Raw genomic sequence first — 6,769 nt, 5'->3', positions numbered from 1 at the left:
ATAACTTGAAATAATTTTTCTTCTATTTTTTTCCGGAAATTATATTCCAAAACGACAATTTAAAAAAAAAAAACAAAATGTCCTGATTTATTAATAATAAATGCGACTAGTCTCGAAGCATTCAAGAATAGATTGTTTGATTACTTATTTAAACTAGATATCTTAATTATTGTACACTAATAATAAGTAAGAGTCACTATAGGATATTGATAATTAAATTTATTTAGAAATTGTTTGATGTTACTGGAAAACACTTACCGTTAACTGCAAGATAGGACATTTATTATTTAAAATTTTGTAAACAAGTTAATACGTTATTTCCAAGTTATTTTCTTAGTTAAAACAAAACCTGAATTATTGAAATAATGAATTGAAATCGAATCAATTAATATTAATAAATAGTTTAAATTAATAATGTCTATCATTATTTTGTACTGTATATTATTAAGAAAAAATGTAATTTTGTATTTGCCATTCGGCTATTATCGCCTTAGCATAAATAAATAAATATCTATCTATCTGATAAGTCGATTTTTGAAAAAATTATAGCTTATTGAAAAAAAGCCTTTTTATTTCATTTATAACTTTGTTTTGGATGGGTAAGAAAATTTGAAAAAATTCTGAAAAACGTTTTTGGTAGAATAAAAAATGAGAAAAAATTTTCAGCCAAATCGAAGGGGGTTCGGTCCCAAAGTGGTTGATTTGACATGTAACGGCCCATATATATGTATACATAAAATTTTCAACGAATGGTATTTTCGGATCCTACACGACTAATTATGATAGGTCATTACTAAATTCCTTGAAATATCGACCATGAAAACAAATACAATAGCTAGATTTGTAAAACATTTGCCTAAAACAAAGAATTAAGTAATATTTTAAAATAAAAATAAAATAGAAGTATAATGATAAGAAATAAAATAAACGATTGAGGTGTAAATTTTTGGATTTTCGAACTTTTTATATATACATTAGATGGCTTTTGCGCGCGACCATTATTTTTTACCTCTTGAAATGTTTTGATAACTACCTTTCACACTCCCCTTAGAAAAAAGTCGTTATTAACCCTTCATAGGTCACGCTTTTTTGCCCGCCTTCGTTGGTCGCATCGCAGGAAATCACTGTAATTTTAATTTTTTTACAGCATTGACAATATATGACATCCATATTAGTTTTATTTATATCGGTTTTGTATATTTGGCCACGTTGAGAATAAAATTTCACTATTTAGTTCGGTCGCGCTTATGGGGAATCGCCACGATTTCACGTTCATTCCGCATTTATTATTTAATGTATAATTAATATAAATAATTATAACTTTATAAACTCAGTCAATATTTGCTGAAGAAATCGAAGAAGGAATAGCTAAACTGTTGAAAGCTAAAACAAATCAATTTTTTTTATATTACAAAATCGCTCATAGCCCAACCAACGAAGGGTTAAAAATATTAATTATGGATTCCTATTGTCACTGCTCGCCGCTAACATAACCAAACATCTCCATGGCAACGTTCGATACATGGTGAAAGTTTTTTGGTATTTATACTAAAATTTTAAAAGTAAGTTTTATAAATAATTGAAATAATTAACACATATAGAAAATAAAAGATAAAGGGCTGGAATTAGGGACATGAGACTGACTACTGGATGTTGACGGCTGGCTACTGGTCCAAAATAACACTTGTTAAAAAAAGTTTTTTTTTTAATAGAAAAATACTTTTTATCTCTTTTTCCACAATTAATATTAAAATTAGAAGTATAAAACTGTAAATATATGCATAAATTTAATTATCAGAGCCAAAAAAAAAACTTTAAATATGAATTTTACTTAGGGAGCTTGGTATTGGTTATTTACTTTAATATATATAATACCCTTTATAAAAAAAAACAATATAAAATAATTATCTAACGATGAAATATATGTCACACCAGGAAAAACATAAATATACAGAGACACATCCAAACATATATTATGGGGTAGGAGATAGCGTATATATACAAATACATGAGTGATCGGGTATTGGGTCTATTACCTTAACAGGGGTTATCAGATATTTTCAGCTGAGTTTTTAAATATATATATATATATATATATATATTTAATTTATTAATAAATAAAAAATTACTTGCTGTTGATATCAATTGGAAGCTGAACGAAATTTGTAAAATAAATTTCAGTAACATCGTCATGACAAGAAATAAAATATTATTGACAAATAAAATCAAATTTTATTATTACTATTTCTGAACGAAATGAATGTTTTAAATTAAATTTTTCCCGCGAGTCTAATTAAGCGCCCTGCACGCGGCCAAAAAATAGTGCAGACCTGTTGTTTACATTTGTCAAAATAAGAAGTTACTAAATGGCAAATATAATCTTGAAATTTGCTAAAGAAACTACCCTCAACTGGGTATTTGTAATTGCTTTAAGTAATTTTTTTAATATTCTACGTGTCTTTAAAATTACTTGTACGTTGTTCTTTTTTTGATAAATATTCAAACTATTTTTTAATTACTCATATAAACTAAATATGATATTGACAGTTCAAGATCAATGAAAATATTATTTTCCAATCTCAGATTTTAGATTTTGCTTACAATAACTAATGATTTTAAAAAATATTACTAATTTTTTAATTCATTTAAAAGTTCATATTTTTTGCATCTGATTATTGTAAATAATAGTAATTTAATTTTAAAGTTTTTCAGCTCTAGTACTTTTTTGATACGGCTGCCGGTCGCCAGATAATGCCACATTTTTTTAGAAAAAAAGTGGGGGGCACCCTCGGAGAATAACCTTAAATATTAATAATAAAGCTTCTCGATTTTTTCACCATCAATTGGTGTCACTGTGAACGAAAATATAATCCGAGAAATAGAATTAATAAGTTGTTTACATACTTTTTTATTTTTTAATTCAATTTGTAGGTTTTTTCGCTTATTCAAAACTTACCAAATTTTATTTTTTAAGACTGTCCTGTATATTTTTGGTTATGAAAAAGTTATATTTTAGTTAAATGAAAATAATACAATCATAAAAAAATACAACAACTAATTCAAACTATTAGTTATGAATTATCAGTTAATATTCAAAATTCTTGAGCCCCGTTTAAATATTTAAATTTTGGCCTGAAATTTTTAGCATAGTCATCAATTTACAAGTATAAACTATTGCTGCCACGAGAAAGAAAAAATTTAGAAATTAAAAATTCAAATTTCAATCAAATGGATATTTTCAAAATTCGTGAGCGACCTCTTGAAAAATGTTTATCGAGCTGATTTTTAGAGAGACTTCTTAAAATATCGTAAACCAACGAATTTTCATGCGAGATCGAAGAAAAAAAATAGTCGGTTTTTTTGCGCCACCCTTATATATATATACATATATACGATATGCCGCTGTACTCTGATAATACGATAGCATTCACGATTTCACATCGATCTTGATGAAACTCAGTATACTTACTCTATGGGCGATTAACTTGGGTGAGTTTGAAGGTGAGCCAATTCGACCAATGCGTTTAGAAGTTATGGTTATTTAAAATTGTGAAAATTTTTCAAAAAAAATTTGTTGACTGATTTAAATGGATGTAACTTTTCAACAGAAGGAGATAGCTTATTTTAGGTTGTTCTATCTAAAAACTCGCTCAATTGCCTTCAATTTTTACTATACAACTCATTGATTTCAATATTTTTCCTAATAGATAAATGATTTTGAAAATTAATAAAATATTCTAAAAACTAATTTTATGCAGGTTGTCACTTTGAATATAGTCACAATTTTCAACTGATCGCCTTGAAACTTGGTATACGTATTTCATAGCATTTTAAAATTTTCCAAATATAAAAAATTCGAATTTTTACTGATTATTTAATAACTTTTGAATGTGACAACTTATTCAATTTCTACAAAATGCAACTGAAAGCTCTTTAAATATGCTTCAATTTTCATGTTTATATATATACCTAGTCCAAAGATACTACTTTTCTGACCATTCATTAAATAAAATTTTACTATTCCATTCGTTTTAATTGATGTTCAAAAAAATGTTCTTGTGGTTTTCCCAATTTCTCCGATTGTGACTATAAATTTTTCTCATACACACACCCGAGAAAAAATGTTTATATATAATCATACATAATTATATATAACTATATATGATCATATATAATTATATATAATCTTGTATATATATCCATATAGAATTATATATAATTATATATGATGATATGTGATCATATATAATACAATATTTAACCGGAGAGTGTCATATGTAGCTCCATATATAATTATATATGATTATATATAATACTATTCCGAGAAAATTTTCTTATATATAATCATATATAATTATATATAATCTTATACATATACCCATATTAAATTGTATACAATCATTAGGGTGTTTAAAAAAAAAAAAGAATTTTTTATTTCATGGTATTCAAAAATTGAAAGTACCCAGTTTTTCAATCGGTTGAATTTCATATAATTTTGTGAAATTATTTAATGTTTCCCAAAATTTTATATAAGTTTTTTTAAATTTCACATCACAACAGAAAATTAAAAAATTAGTAGAAACTTAATAAAATTTTATATAATTATCATCGAGGTCGACAAATATTGTTTTTATAAAATTTCAAATAAGTTCATAGAGTTTTTTTAAATTTTGTATTTAGCATTTCACTCTAAATACATCAATTAAGCACAAGACTTAAACTCTCGTGATGTGGACCATTGATGAACGTTCAGAACTACCATCATATAAATGTATACATGCATCATGAAATCTACTTCCATTTCGGCTGCCGAATGGTCTTTTTTTTTTTTTAATAATATTCGTTTGTTTAAGAGAAAAACTTTGCCAAAGTTTCCATTTACTGCGCAAGTGCAATAAAGCTAGTACCGTTCGTGAGCTTGAGTGTAATAGAGGAAAAATTGCAACCCCCTCAACCATATTTATTTTAGAAAATATAACTAAAAACATTTTCTTGGAAGATATTCAGTGACAGAAAATTCCATTTTTAAAAATAATGTCACAGACTTTGTAAAGCATTGTAATGCAGGTAAAAATAAAAATCTGGAATGAAAAATTGGCCTTAAATATATAAAATTTTAAATATATATATCTCATGATTTTAAAGTCGATTTTTAGGTTCCCCTGATGGTTTTAAATCAGCCTGGAATCAGCCTGGAAACACCTTGGGAGTGGAAACACGGTGGATTCACGGTGGATCCAGGGTGGTTACAGGGTGGGTTTGTGCCATTTTATCACCGTGTGTACACGGTGGTTACGTGGTGTTTCCACGATGGTAACACGGTGTACCCACCCTGATTCCACAGTGTATCCACGGTGATTACGCGGTGTACGTGGAATCACGGTGGGTACACCGTGTAATCATCGTGGAATCACGGTGAATACACCGTATAATCACCGTGGAATCACGGTGATAAAATGTCAAAAAACCCACCGTGTAACCGCCGTGGATCCACCGTGATTCCATCGTGTTTCCGGGGTGTTTCCAGGGTGAATCAAAACCGCGAGGGTCTGATAATACGAGGTACATTAATTTAAGTTTTAAGAAATTTCCATTCCATGGCTATAAAGATAATGATGCTTACTATATAAAATTTATTTATATTTTTTTTTTTTTAAATGTGTTCATTGTATATTAAGCAAATAATAATCAACAAAATTAAAATTACCAATTAAAAAATATTTACTACCAGTCCATTAAATTGACTTCAGTTAACAATCTAATACTCAACTTACTTATTTGCAGAAATTCAAAATAAACCAGAAGATCAACTTTTTAATTAATTTTCTTCTTTGTATTAGAAACAATTGTCACAATATCCCCAATGAAATGAAACGATTAAAAACAATTTAATTTTATTTCTATATAGATATACATTCAACATTGAGTGAATCGTTTTGTTTAATCAAGGATCAGTTTTCATCATTTGTTTCAGTAATTATGACGAATTAACATCGTTAATATTTCTTTTATTTTATAAAATATTAAATTAATAAGTGATAGAACAAAAAATAGTTGTGATTTACAATTAGTAGAAAACTTTATTGGTAACAAGCGTTATATTTTAAATTAATTAATCAGCTACTGTCTGATTTATCAGCACAATATTTATTACCTTCATTTGCAACATTAGTTGAACTACTAGAAGATTGATCGCTGGATTTTGATGAATTTTGATGATGAAATGCACCGATGGGAATGAACCCAGGTGTTGATGGTCGAGATTCAGCTCCCAAAATTTCAGTATATCCTGATCTGATTTCATTTTCTTGAAGAGAATTTCGGTTAATTACGGTATTCAAAGCCTCATCGTTCACTGAAGATCTGTTAGTAGTAACTGGACTCCATGATTCTCGAACATGATCTTCATGGAATGGTTGATAATCATGATCATTAGTTTGTTGCTCATGATCTTTTGGCTCTTTTTCAATATTTTCTGATTCTTGAGGTGAATTAGATCTGTTGGTAGTAACTGAACTCCATGATTCTCGAACATGATCTTCATGGAATGGTTGATAATCGTGATCATTAGCTTGTTGCTCATGATCTTTTGGCTTTTCTTCAATATTTTCTGACTCTTGAGGTGAATTATTGCCAGCTCTCGATGCCAAAGCGATGGCAATTTGAATAATACCACTCATTATTCAAAAAGTAAATGAAATTTATGTAAAATAATAACTGGTTTTGTAAAACAATATGATAACTGTAGTAAATAAAAACAAAACAATAA

This window comes from Microplitis demolitor, chromosome 6 (genome assembly GCF_026212275.2).
Source record: "Microplitis demolitor isolate Queensland-Clemson2020A chromosome 6, iyMicDemo2.1a, whole genome shotgun sequence".
Taxonomy (NCBI): domain Eukaryota; kingdom Metazoa; phylum Arthropoda; class Insecta; order Hymenoptera; family Braconidae; genus Microplitis; species Microplitis demolitor.
This window is presented reverse-complemented; position numbering follows the sequence as displayed.